Source organism: Panonychus citri, unplaced genomic scaffold (assembly GCF_014898815.1).
Source record: "Panonychus citri isolate SS breed McGregor unplaced genomic scaffold, ASM1489881v1 Contig00011, whole genome shotgun sequence".
Taxonomy (NCBI): Eukaryota; Metazoa; Arthropoda; class Arachnida; order Trombidiformes; family Tetranychidae; genus Panonychus; species Panonychus citri.
The window spans coordinates 452,870-468,343 of NW_026515416.1; the positions used below are offsets into that span (position 1 = coordinate 452,870).

Here is a 15,474-nt window from a genome sequence, read left to right on the forward strand (position 1 = left end):
CCTAACAATCAAACAATCAAAGTTTCATCAAAATAATTGTCATTTATTTGATTACTGATGATAAAACATTGAAGAAAAATAAATAAACCATTGTAACAATTAGCTAATTGTTGTGGAAAGTAATAAAAATCAAAGATAAAATAACAAGAAAAATATTAATATTTGAATAAAAATGTATTCTCAATGTAAAGTTAACTAAATAATGATCATCGGATTAGATTAATTTGAAAGATTAACATTTTGTTGATCAGTTAATTGTCAACAAAAGCAATATAAATGATCAACAATCAACAATTTACATGAAAATATAATAAACAAAAAATCAGTTGGTCAGAAAACTTTTATTATTTGTCTTTGTGATTTTCAATTGTCTTGATTGTTATGTAACTATTAATGGTTAACCAGTTTAACTATTAACAAATTGTTGGTTCATTAAGTTAAAAGCTTGGTGATTTAAGGACAGTTGAACAATCAACAATCAAAAGTAATCAGTTGATGATGGTGATGAAGTTACCATTGGGTAAATAATATAAAATAACAATAATGTCAAAGTCTTAAATCAACTGAATCACAATCACAATTTGATCTTGATGATAACAATATAAGACAATTTATATTATTAAATTGTAAATAATCAATGGAAATTGATTTGATTGTTTACAATCAGATGAGAGAGCGCAAAAAAAACACAATTTAATTGAACAATTAACTTTGATAGTAATCAAAAAGTCGATGTGTTTTCTTGCAAATGAAATGATCAGTTAATCATCAAATTGAATGAAAATAATTGCATGATGATTAGTTAATTAACTAAGCATTAATATTGTAACAATCAAATCAAATTTTATCATCTAATGAAAACACAAAGGGTTAATTGTTTAATTATTGTTTCCTATTGTGTTTATCCAAGTTAATTGTCAGATCATATTTCATAATGATTGATAATAGTTAATTTCTGAGCTTATGATAATCAAATGAATCTAATTGTGATTAGATTTAATTGTCTGGGTAAAGAAATGAAAACATGTTAATTATTGTTCATATGGACAATTAAATTGTTTATACAAGTTAATCAGCTAATCAAAACAATAACAGTAATAAGATTTTCATCAAAATGATTAACAACAACAACAACAATTAGATTAAAAATTATGATTAGTAATTTAAATGATAGCGGAAAAATTAATTAAATAACCTTACGGGTATTTAATTAATTAGTTGATGAGAGTTTGGATCAATCGGATCAAATTGTGGGTTAATTGTGAAATGATAATAAACATCAATACATAAATAATTTAGAGTTTAATTGTGATTACACAAACAGAATTACAATTAACTAATTCAGATAAAAATTAATTTCTCAGAGAATTGATTAAATGAGAAACAAGTGATTAGGTTAATTGTTGCCGAATATCAATTGAAAACAAAAAGAGGAATGAGAAAAGTTTTAATTTGGTTCATTGTAATTAACATTTCAAAGATAATATGATTTAATTTAGTTTAATTTGAAACATGATTAGTAAATCTTATTCAAATTGTAAATCAAATAATTAAAATAATAAATGAATAAACAATTTACCTTAAAGCTTTTTGATACATTGAGCATTTCAATGTTTCCTAAATAATAACAATCATCAATATCAATGTAATTAATTGTATTATTGATTGTGATTACCAGGGAAAACTTGATTTAGTTTTAATTAAAATGATGATCAATTTAAATTGTAAAATCATTTAAAACTAAAAAGGAGAAACTAATTTATCCTTTGACAGCCATTCAAATGATAATAATACTAATGATCATCATTAATTTGCTTGATAATAAGGAATCGGAAGCAAATTGAATAACGATTAACAATTGATTAACAAATAAAATATTTTAACAATTAAAAGTCATCATAGTGTCAGAAAAAAAGGATTAACATGATAACAATTATCATGAACAATTTGATTGGTGATATTTCCTGGTTCAATCTCAATTCCTTTCAAGGTGAATCCTTTTTTTTTTGTTTATCATTAACTTTATCCATTAATTTGAATAGATTTTAACAATTGTAAGTTAATTGTTGAATGTACCTTGAAAAGGTGAAGATGATGATGGAGAAAATAAATATTAGCAAAAATTGCAAGAAGATGACAAAAGAGAGATGAGAAGAGAAATAAAGATGATAAGATTTAACAGAAAATGCGTTTATCTTCACAAGAGATCGTGATTTTTTTGTCTCTTTTCAGGTCCATGTCAAGCACCATCAGCGTCAAGATGAGAAGGGAAGATAACAGATGATGAGAAAGATGCATAAGTCTAATTATACTCTTTATTAGATTTGCCCCAGGGCATTTCCATTAAAAAAGGTGTTCCTTTTATTTTCTTCATCTTTTCCGAGCTTCTTTTTTTTTAATATTTTCCTCAACTATCAGCCAATTTTATCATCCAACCCATTTAAATTTGTCTTTGTTGACTTTTCTCTACTTCCATGAAGATGATCAGCAACATGATTATGATAATGATTAAGTCTTGATGATGATCCAATGAGATGGTAAATGATTAAAAGTCAGTAACAACAGCAACAAAAACCTAAATCAAAATATAAAGAAAGATAAATAATAAAGTATTAGAAACGATTGTCAAACACATGAAAGAATCAGAAAGTTATCTGTTCAGATCTTTCTCTTCATGATATCATTGAGTAGATATCATGAAAAGCAATAAGATCAGGAAAGAAACATTTTTATTCATTTGTTATCATTCAATTCATTCATTGTGTATGTTTCTTGGTGTAATATTATCATTATTATCTTCATCATCATCAACAACAACAACTCTGGCAGAGTTATTGTTATATGATTATCATTGTATTATCATCGTTACTGCTTTTCTTGATTGTGTAATACTGATCATCAGTATATATTTCTGATAATAATCAACACAACCAAGAAACTGCATATACATACAGAGTACACTCAATCATGATCACCATAAATATTGTGATGATGATGAACAAAAAAATGATAATAATACATAGAAAGATAGAGAGAGAGAAGTGAAAGAATGATGAGAATGGATGGAAAAAAAGTTAAAAGAGTTTGTTGTTTCCATTGATTATAAAGATGATGAGGATGAGGATGAGGATGAGGATGAGATGTTACTGGTGATTTAATGGTAATGGGTGAGTCTCTGAATGTGTTACTCGTTACACTATTGAGATGGATGGATAAGTATCATGGTGAGAATGAAAATGATGACGAGAGTTGATTAAACAACAATCACCTAGCACGACTTTAGGTATTCCTGTGATTGTATAAGTATCCAGAGAGATGATGATGAAGATAAAGGTGAAGATGATGATGAGATATCCAACTGAGGATTCCAATGGTGTTTTTTATCTGAATATGGAAAAGACAAGAATAAGTTAGATATTTATTGATAATATGAAATTTTCAACCAATTTTAACCTTGACAAACCTCCTTTTGATTTAACAAGTTAAAAAGTTAATTGGATTAACTATCAACAATTTGATTCTACTTGTATAATATATTTAATAACATATCAACATATTTAATCATCATCAAGATCAAGTTAATGGTATTTAACTTTTTCTCTTGTTGATTATTATTATTTTTTTGCTTTTTGTCTCAATGGAAACAAATATCCAGGTATTGAATTTACTTGTTGAAGAAAATTTTCAATTTTTCTTCATTTTTTCAATACAAATTTCATATCATCTTCCTTGAGCATATTATGTATATTTTGATTACGATTATTATCTGATTAAAATCATCATAATCATCATCATTTAATGTGATTGATGTGAGCATTTTAAAACCTATTAATAAAAAAGCCACTCCAATCAAATACACAAACCTAAATGTTATTGATAATCATCATCAAAATTGAGAAAAAAAAATGAAATTAAATAGTAAGTAATCATATTTATAATCATTTAATTTGGTAATTAAATGTTATTACATTTGATTTCTTTCATATTTAACTATTCATTTGACACTTAGAGTGACTTTGTTTAGTAAAATTAAAAAGTAATTGAAAACTAATCTTAATCAGAGAGAGAGAGAGAGAGAGAGAGAGAGAGAGAGAGAGAGAGAGAGAGGAAAAATTAATCATTAATTGATTTTGAAAGAGAAACATAATTAAAACTATAATTTAACCTTAATCAAGAGAGAAAATTATAATCACAATTATATCATTGAGCTCATCATATTAATTTATATCCTGGTCACACATTTTAACATAAATTAAACTGAATTAAGATGATAATCAACTGATTCTCGATTCTGGTTATGAATAATAATGATTATCAAGTGAATTGTTTCTGTTACTTGTTGTTTTCTAAGTGTAACCATTAATTAAACCCTCTGATTTTTGAGGACAATAAGTTAATGATGATTATAAAAGAGAGAGAGAAAGCAAGATTAATTTGTAATATAATTACAATTTAACCTTTAACTAACCACTAAGTTACAACTAATTGCTTGGGTTATTAGAGATTAATTTGTTTGGTGTTTTTACAATTTTATCAAATTAACCTAAAAATTTGTTGCAACAGTTAAAATTCAATGAAAATGTGTCTGTAATAATAATAAGAATTGCAAATGATGTATTAATTTACTAAACATTTTCACTATTAATATTATCGATTTCAAACAATTAACATTGATAAAGCTTAAAAGGTTGACACTGATGATGAGAAGGAGATGATTCTGATGATAAAGATAATGATGATTCTGTTGATGATGATGCTTAAACAACACAACGGCAATTTAGTGATGGAGATGATAATCAAGATAATAATAATAATAATGGTTAATGATGTCAATTTACCTAGAAGGCGAATTAATAACAACTATTAAACACAAAAGGAGCCATAAGATAAGGAAAACAAAAAGTGTAAACAACATTGAGAAGGGAAACAAATCGACACACAGAGTAAGAGATAGAGAGAGAGAGAGAAGAGGGTAAAACCTTAATTGGTAGATAGATAATCAAATCAGTGATGAGTGAAGAAAAATAGCTGAAGAACATTTGACATCAATGGAACAATGTTGATATAAGATACTAAGAATCAGAGCGTCATCATCATCATCCTAATATATTGAGATGGCGATCACACCAATAAATGGATCAAAAAGATTAAGCTAAAGAGAGAGAGAAAAAAAGAAAAAGAGATTATTAGAAAAGCTTAAATAACCCAACAATCAAGGGGAGAGGGACAAACGATACGAGAAGCGTCTTAAGAAGACACCAAGAGTGTTAACAGCCTTAAGGCCATTTTAATACATAAATAATAATGCATATTAAACAAACATATTATATAGAAGAAGAGAAAAGAAAAAAAAAATTAGAAACAACAAAAACTGACCTCCCAAGTTGATGATGTATATTAACGTCAAGGAATCATTTGTATTTAGTTGTGTTGTTTTCCTAATGATCACCAATTAACCTGCAATAATTTGGAACAATTAAAGAGAATTAAAATTAAATTAAAAGCGACAAGAAATTAAACTTGCAAAAGGAAAACAATTAAATTACATAAGCGACAAGGGCGAAGGCGAAAACGGTTATTGGCCCGGAAAGAGAAAAGGGGTCGGTAATTAAAATCGAATTTTTTTTTGTTCTTTTCTTATTTTTTTTTCTATTATCAGAATTGAGTTAATTTCTTTTGTTTTTTTTTGTTGAGTGTATTTAAGTAATATATTGACTTTATCTTTCCATGGATTTGGTTAATTAGATTAATTAATTTTGGGTAATTTCTTTATCTTTTTTCAGGTTTCTTTTCCTCTGTCAGCTGCTATCTTCTTCTTTGCTATTGGATTGAAGGTTTTTTTTTTATTCGGTGTCTCAACTTGGATTTCATGTTCTCATCATAAATTATCATCTGTTTTTTTCATCTCTTCTTTTTGCTTTATCTTGATTGTTCAGTAATTCTGTTGAATGATTGATAAGGTTACAATTAAAAATTCGGAAAAATAGTGATGGTTCAATATTGGTTATGATGATGGTGGTGGATGGTATATGTTTCCAATGTGTCTTCGCATTTCTTGTTATCTGTCTTTCCTTGTATTAAGATTAATGATCATCTTTGTGTTGGGAAAGGATATACAATTAATTGGAATCCAATTGTAATTAACTTGACCTTTAACCTGCCATTTCTCTCTTTCTCTCTTTTCTTTCTAGATCATCATCATCGTCTAAAGGAATCAACATCTTTCTCTCATCAATTATATCATCATGAAAACAAAAGGCAGAAGATGAGTAGTAAATAATAACCAACACCAACAGCAACATCAACTCTCCTCCAGTCAAGAGAAAAAAGTGTATATTAGATGGAGGAAAGAAAATGTTTGATTCACTTTCTATTTTCACGCAAACCTTTTCAAATGATGGCAAAGATGATGAATTCACAAAGAATCACGGCTACTGGTATTACATCTTCCTTCATCATCATCATCATTTATATCAGATGATAGGAGGGTCAAACCACCACAGTATCAGAAATACAGCGATAGAGGTACCATAGATTTAAAGAGAAATAGAGAAAAGAGATGGAGATGAAGAGGTCAGATCAATGGCATTGATGAAGGTCAGTTAAGAAGTGAAATTAACAACTGCGTGCAAATGAAACAACTAAAAGTAACTTAACAGGTAAGGAAGGCGAAAAAACCACAAGAAAAAAATGATGATGATGATAACAATAAATGTAATAATAATGTTAATAGTAATGATAAGTTTTTAAAAAGAAGCTATAATTGTATATGTAAGAGTAACTCAATTTTAAAAGAAAAGAAAAGAAAAAAAAGTTAATTTTCATCATCATTTTTCTCTTCATCTTCACCTTTTCCATCTTCATCTTTCTCTGTTATCTATTCATTTTTATCATGAAATTCATTTAATCTTCACATTAACTTAATTTAGTTTTCTTTTTCTCTCTCTCTCTCTCTCATTTTTTGCTTCTCCTTTAAAGCCGACAGATTATCAACTTCTATTAATATGATTAACATTTAAATCATTTGGATAAAAACAACGATCATGAACATGAGCAATATTTAATTACAACAATCATCAACTTCATCAAATCGCAGTGATTACGGAAGAAAGTCAACAAAATATAAGTTAATTTCAATTCTACTCTCAGTTTATAATTCAATAACTAACAATAACCACTAATAATGAAGATAATAACACCATCAAATGATAATGATAACAATAATCGACTGATTGATTTCATTGATTCATTTTTCCTCACCTGGAATCAACAGATTATTGTTATTATTAAATTTTGATTACTATTGTTATCATTGTAGTAACAATCCCACCCAATCCTCAACAAGTTAACTGTTGATAAAAGTGAAGAGCAGCTGATTTAATATTTCTAATAATAACTCATAGATGATTAACTAACTAACTTACTAACTGTTGATTATAAGGAAAAAAAAGTCATTTCAATTGTATACTAAGATCAACATCCATAGTTAATCAAATGAAATGAAAAGTTTTTTTCAAAAAAAAAATATAAGCAAATAATGAGTATCAACTTGATTGTTGAATACAAGAGAGGTTGATAAATTGTCCATTGGTTAACCATGATCATGATTAAATATAATAAATGATTACGATTTAACAACGACAACATAAGTTTGATTGTTGTTATGTCTCTTCAGAGAGAGCAGAAAAAAAATTGTAAAGGTTAATCATAAATCACTTAGAAGAATCAACGAGAGAGAGAGAGAAAGAAAGAAAAAAAAGTGAAGCAGAAGAAAAGAAAGATAAACCCACTTCCCGTTGTTTTCTTCCACCTCCTCTTCTCTCTCATCATCATCTTCACCATCATCTCTTGATCATCATCATCTTGACACTCAAAAAAAACCCATAGCTTTCAATGTGAATTATATTCAGTAAAAAGGTAAGTGAAAGTGAATGTAACATAAAAATCCAATGATTTCTGGGTGTTTTTAAAGCTTTTTGTAAATCGTTTTCAATACTAATTCAAATATTTCATTCTCAATGACAGGTCAACAGTTCATGAAGAAGGAACCAAAAAGAGATGACACAAAAAATGTCAAGTATCAACTTTTGGATGTTAAAGGTCACCACTACTACCAAATACATACACACACACAAGCACAGGATGAGGTTTGGACATCCTCTTGACCTCACATCTTTTGGACCTACGGGGACAAAAAAAGCTCAAGATAAAAAAAGTTAAATCACAAAATCAGCTTTATCGATCCACTCGAATTATCGTCTTCATCTTTTATCACCTCCATCATCTTCCTCATCATCTCAATAATATTTTGAAAATGTTTGAATATTATTGAGCTGTTTTTACTATTACCATTTTACTTGATTGTTGTTGATACAATCAAGTAATTTATCTGGGTGAGGTTAGTTTTAGATAATAATATATATTTAATATTATATATTTATGATTGAGATAATTCAATAATCAGAATTATCTTCTTAATTATCTTTCTTCATCTTCTTGTTCAATGAAGGATAAGTAACACAAATTACAAGATAAAGATGTTAAATCATCTTTAAATTGAATTAATTGACTTGATCTCATTGATTATTATTTTTGTTTTCTTCAACTGATTATCATCATGATGGTTTTAATTTTAATTCATGGTGCTATGAATTAATTACATTGAATCAATTAACTTTAGTGAATTATTTGAGTTTATATATGTGTGTGGACGTTAATTATCATAATCATCTTGATTATCATCATTATGATCAGTTAAATGATGTCATATTTATCACTTTGAGAAAACAAAATTGTTATTTAAAAAAAATGAACCAAATTAATATATTTATTAACGCCTACAGAATCAACTAATCATTTCAAATTAACTCTAAATTATTATCATTAAACTAATCAACTTGAACAAATTATGTTCACCAAGAAGAAAATTAACAAAATTAATTGCTCTAGGCTCTGTTTTATGTCCACTAATCATAATCATGTAATATTTGTTAATAATAATGACGATCACAAATTGATTGTCATTGATTAGTCTAAATTGTTGAAGCAAAACATGATAAAAAAAAGTAATCAAATCAAATCAAATTTTGTACAATAATAATGGTATTACAATCAACTGACATAGTTGTCAATCAATTGAACATTTTTATTGTTGATTGAAATTGATAATATCTTATTAAAAAGAAACGGAAATGATGAAGAAGATGATTTTTCTTATTCTCTCTCTTCAACTATTCAGTTTCTTTTGTTTCTCTTTCTTTAGCATAATTATCATTATTTTTATCTTCATTTCAACTTGTCAATAAGTTTCCGTTTCCCGTTTCCCTTATCATTGACACGAGAAGATGAAAAATAGGAAGAGGAGGAAGGAGAAAGAAAGGAAAAAGATAAAGACGATGCTGCTGCTGAATCATCAGATCTTCATCTCACCCCCTGAACTGAACATAAAATTTAATCAAACATTAATTCAATTAAATCCATGATGATGATGAGAATGATGATACAATGAATCGCTTTGATGATGAGAAAAAGCAAAAAGTGATTAACATTGATTTCTTTGTAATTATCATTAACACGATAATCTATAAAAGATTCAATTGATTGATCAGACAACACAAACTCTGATTGTTATCTATTTTTTTTTCCTAAACGATAATTAAGTTAAATCAACGTAATTTAACATCAAGCAAAAAGTGAATTCAATGTTTACAATTTAAGTTAATTGTGTGATTCTGTTTAATATCAGTAAGATTAAGTGACAAGATCAAGATTCAAGTCATGAAACAATTTAATCTCTGGATCAATCAAATGAAAGATTATCAAACTGATGTCTAATTAAAATCACAAGAAGATTAAATTGTAATTAAAACTAATCAATACAAACTAACACACCACACACATACAAAAAGTTTCTCATTATCATTATATTAATCAGGAGATGATTAATATATTTGTCTTTGAATATATCAAAGACACAATGATGATAAAGATGATGATGTTATCAACATCCTCCTCCTCCTCCTCATCCTAATCAGTCACACCCAAAAATAACAATCAAATGATGATGATGATGATTCAATTTATTAACAATGAATGAGAAAAAGTGTCTTGGAAAGGTGACAAAAAAAAAGAGATGAAGATGAAAATTCATCATCTCATTGACCTCCTACTGATGGTGATAATATTCATCATATTTTTCATCCTCATGCAAAGTAAATCAAAGATGAAGATAAAAGATGATAATAATGATGAAAAATGATAAAGATGATTAAGGTTGATGAAACAAAAAAGATGATAAAATAATCAGTGAAAGACAATTATCTTCATCATCTTATTGTCTTGCATTATCATCAACCCAATTCCCACCTTTACTTGATCCTCCTTTCTTAACCTTTCAATGACATTGATGGTTTTTAATTACAATCAAATTACAATGATGATAATCAATTAATTCTGATTATAACTTGCACCATTAATGATAAAACCCTCAACCAGAAATCATATTATGTATCAGATTAGACTGAAATTATCATCATTATGTTCATAACAAAAGATTTTTCTTCTTGATCATCCTCCTCCTCATCATCATCAGAGGATAATTTGAGTTATAAAAAGGATGAGTAAGAATATGAGAGAGAGAGAGAGAACCATGGAGGGAGAAATAGTTATCTCCTCTTTTCATCCTCCTACTTTTTTCCTCCTCATCTTCATTTTCATCTTTATCCTCCTTTTGATTTACATTTATACTCTTACTTATGGGAATGTACAAGTCTGGGAGTTTTTATTATATCTCAGTCCCTGTCACTCACATGATGAGGATGATGATAAAGGATGAAAATGGTTTTCTCTTTCTCATCTCACTTTACCTCAATTCTTTTTTCGCTCTTCGTCATCATCCTCATCATCTAAAAGGATGACAATTGTAACATTTTAAGCTAAATGGAGGTCTTATGTTTTCAATGGTAATAGTTAAGACTGTAACTGATGGACACAAAACCATTTATTTGATTGAATCTCACTTTTCCTGTTTTTATCATCCCTTATCATCCTCATCCTTCATGGTGATGCTGTATGATGATGTGATGAGGATGAAGATGAAGATGATGTTAACATTTTTTTTTGCTTTCTAGATAACATGTTATGGGGAGAAAGCAAATAAAATGATTTCATCAGATTGATTGTAATGGAAATGAATTTCAAGTAATCTGATTTAATTGAATTTACACTTAAACAATTTATAAATTGTTACCATTACATTTATATACATACATGTATTTTGTTAGCTAGAAACTTCATCCTTAATTGTCCAGGATAATAACAATTAAAGGATTTTTAGTTCATCAATTTGTATGTAATTAAAGTTTCGTTAATTGTTATAACTTTTTTTTTATTATTCCCAAATAATTGTTTAGTTATTATTGCAACAATTTACTAATTGAATGATTGATATTTACGATTATTTATTATTTATTGTAGCAATTAAAAGATTCTCAATCAGTTTTTTATTTCTTAATTGTGATAGTTTAAAGATTGAAACCTTTTTTTTTATATATACAATCAGTTGATTGTTGTTATAATAACTTAATCAACTTATATAATTAGATTGATACTGTTTGTATATTAATGACTTGCAATCATTTAATTTGTTTTCATTTACTGTTTATCATCTGTAAAATAGTCACAGGAAGTTAATTGTTAATCATTATGACTCATTAATCATTTTATTAGTATCCTCATCATTTTAATCATAAACAATAACAAGAATATTATTAATTGTTACAGATCTAATCAAAGGAAATCCTATTCTTTCATGTAATAATACAACAATCAAAGTAACAATATCAACTATTAATTTAAGGATGAGGATGATGATCAATAAGATGACAAGAGATGCTAATCAACAGGTAAACAAGATGATTAGCAAGCAATGGGAATAGGGAAACAATCATTGTAACAATAATTAAAGAGGAACCACAAAAGATGAAGATTTTATAATGAAAAGAGATTAAGAGTTAATTACTTTTCCTCTTAATCATCTTTATCTTTATCTCCATCTTAACTCCTTCCTTCCTCTTCCTTTTCATCTTCATCATTCTCATCCTCATCTTCTTGACATCAATGATTTCAACGTGAAAGTTACGTTAAATTAACACTTAATTTAGTTTATTTTTTTTAACTCTTGATTATTTTGTGTGAATTTAATTTACCAAAGTAAATTGTTCACCGAGAAAACAAAAAATTGTTGTTATTTTTAATTTGATTTCAAGATGAATTGTTATTATTTTTTTTTTCAATTAACTTTGGTAATTGTCATGTCCACAATTAACTATTTAAATCTTCCCTCAGGGCTAATTGTAATCTTTAATTGACTTTTAAACCTTTTTACCTTTTCCCTAATCATGATTATCATTATGATGATGATGGTGATGATGATATTAATGATACACTAATCAAGAAAGGTGAAACAAGTAAGAAATAATAAAAAATTAACTTAATCATTAATCAAGGTAAACACATTGATAACTGTCAGAAATGTGCGATTCAAGTTATATTATCACAATTAATTGTTTAGTAATCAAGCGATGAACTAAATATACATGAACTTATATAGTTAAACTAATTGGACTGCCCAAAATCAATCAAATTAACGCAAGAGAAAAAAATTGTTTTTAATAACAATTAAAGTTAATCACATAACCTTAATTGTGTAAAAGTTAATCAAAGTTTTTTTTTCCAATGTGAAAAAATCTCGAGATTATCAGAATGATTAAATTAAACATAACCAATAGATTTGATTTCTAATCAGATTAAACATCAACAATTGAAGATTTTTGTTCTGATTATTTGTAAAGAAGTAAAAATTTGAATAACAATCAAATTAACCTTTCAACTCTCCCACTGGTCAGTGTATTGTAATACTGACCAAATCTCCTTATGGATCTTTAATATCTTATAATAGAAGAAGAAAATTTTTTTTCTTTCCAAAGAGAGAGAGAAAAAAAATTCTTCGCATCATCATTATCATCGTTTTGAAGATGATCATCATCTTTTATCTTCTTCTTTCTTATTGTTATCTTATTATAGTCAATCTGTTTATCTCTTTGTAAGAAAAGATGAGGAAGAAAAAAAAAGGAAAACAAACAATTCTCATCATCAGAATTCATCTTATTCAATCACCTTTTTCTCTTTCTCTCTCTCATTATCTTACTTATCATCTTTTATCTTCCTCATCCATTGAATCAAATGTCAATAGTATTATTATCAACTATTAATACAGATTAAAGGATGATAATGTCTTCCTTGGAGGTGTTATTATCATCTTGTTTATCTTGATTATCATTGTAATGAGTATCATTTGAATGTCCAAACAATTTTAAAGGTAACCTTTGATTATTTGTTATCCACTGACCATTTGGTGTCATTTCATATGAATGAGTGGACACCCTTTGGTCACATCGTGGGAGGTTAGTTTACTGGGTGGACCCTAAAAGGAGTTTATAGTTTTAAAAGGTTAAGAGGATAAAGATTAAGAAGGTGGGAAATTTAAAGATTTCCGGTAAAAAGATGAAGATGATTAACTTACCTGTTAATTGTTTCTCTTGTTTAACTATCATGAGTGGGAGGAGATTTTTCGTTAATAAAGATTAAGGTGAGATTTCCCTCTGTTGATGTTAATTAAACAATTAATTGATCTCTCATGAAGAGGGAATCATCTTAATCTAATTAACTGGTCAAGGATTAATTAAACTTTTCTGATTGATGGTAAACAAATTATTTATTATTGTTTTAAATTAACATTGTCATTTGGATGATCACGGAAGATGATGATGATGATATCAAGGTGGTCGTTAATTGTTAATCATTTACATAGTATTTAAAGGGATCTAATTGTAAATCAGTTAATTGTTACTTTTGTCTAACCTTAAATGTGAAAGGCTTGGTTATTATGGTAATATAATCAACCCTTTTTGCTTGATTATCAAGATGATCATTTATTTTAATTTGATTATTTAATCTGCTCACGAAAATTTAAATTAACAAACAAACCAGTTACGAGTATACATATTATAGTATATGATTAGTTAATCACGCAATTTATTTGATGATTAACTTAGTTTCCTGTGGGTGGTCGAGACAATTTATTAATCACAATCAAAATAAATCATCAAAAATGATTGGAAATCTTTTGTATTAATAATTTGTTTCATTTTTTGTTGTTTTTGTTGTTGAAAATTCATCTATTAATATATTCAATTGTCATTCATTTAATTGATTGTTGCTTCTCAATAGTATTAAATCATTAATTACATTTGATTGTTGAATATATAGACAAATAAATTGTTTGAGTAAAAAGTTAAATTGCAATTTGAGAGCTGTTAATTCACATTATTAATCACAATTTAGCAAGTCAAAGTGAAACAGTTTCAGTTGATTATTTACATGATGAATTAATGATTATGATTATGTCGATCTCAATTTAAACCATATATTATATTAATGATGTTAATTCATCTTGTAAATCATCATCATTAGATGAAAAATTTCAAATCTTCATCATCCTCATACTCACCCAAGATTAATCAACTTCATCTCACTTACCTTGACAGGTAACCTTATGACTTTTTGTGTTGCTCAATAAAAAGATGAGGATGAGGATGAAAATGATGATGATGAAGATGAAGTTGTTGATCCCTCCTTTAAGTGATTCTAATGATGAATTAATTTCAATGGGTGTAGAGGGTTAATCATCACGATGAAGAATCAATAAACCATGAAATGAAAAAAAAAACTTACTTTTTTAATTCTGTTATTTGGTAACAATCAATTTCTTGTGATCAACTCTCGATAATTAACAATTGATGATGGTGATTAAAATGAAGCTGATTGAAGAGACAATCAAGCAAATGTTACAATTCCCAGTGAACAATTTAAGTTGATTATTTTAATCAATCGATAACTTTAACTTTCTGTTTCATTGATTGTTTTTTTTTCTTGTTTCCTTCAATTACAATAATGCAAACTTTTCATTTCCTCACTTGAATGATTATCTCTTGATAATTATTAGGATGATGACAATTGAAAATGATGATCATCTCCATTGATGATGATTAAATTGCCTCTTTCATATAAATTTTATATATACACTCATTCATTAATTGGGTTATATGTTATGTCTGCACGTGAATTAGTTCAACACGTGGTGATAAACATGCGTTTACCTCCCAATTTTTGTACTAATGATGAAACCTATTAAATAGGAAATTACATTTCATCTCCTTTTCCTGTGGTCATTTTGATCCCTTTTCATTCAATGGTCATTTGATATTCTAACTTAATCATCTCAACTTTAATGATTCTTTTCCTGCTTTGGTAATAAAACTTAATGATTACTTGACTTGATAATCAGTTAATCATGATCATCTTTTAACTGGTCATCACTATCATTTTGTATCGGTTCAATTAGCAATTGTTGTC

General features: G+C 27.3%; 2 long non-coding RNA genes across 9 annotated transcripts in view; one reads left to right on the top strand and one right to left on the bottom strand.

The window, feature by feature from the left end:
- Positions 1–2,150: 2,150 nt before the first annotated feature.
- Positions 2,151–15,474, bottom strand: part of LOC128390288 (uncharacterized) — a 31,413-nt gene continuing 18,089 nt past the window's right edge. For 3 of the 8 annotated variants that reach the window (XR_008325597.1, XR_008325598.1, XR_008325599.1), the window contains 2 exons: positions 5,377–5,457; positions 4,598–5,152 (listed from right to left, as the gene is read on the bottom strand). This is a non-coding gene — a long non-coding RNA (uncharacterized LOC128390288). The other 5 variants (XR_008325592.1, XR_008325595.1, XR_008325594.1 and 2 more) reach the window with 5 other exon arrangements.
- On the top strand, positions 6,521–10,228 carry LOC128390315 (uncharacterized). Its single transcript, XR_008325600.1, has 3 exons — positions 6,521–6,659; positions 6,979–7,917; positions 8,026–10,228. It is a non-coding gene; the product is annotated as an uncharacterized LOC128390315 (long non-coding RNA).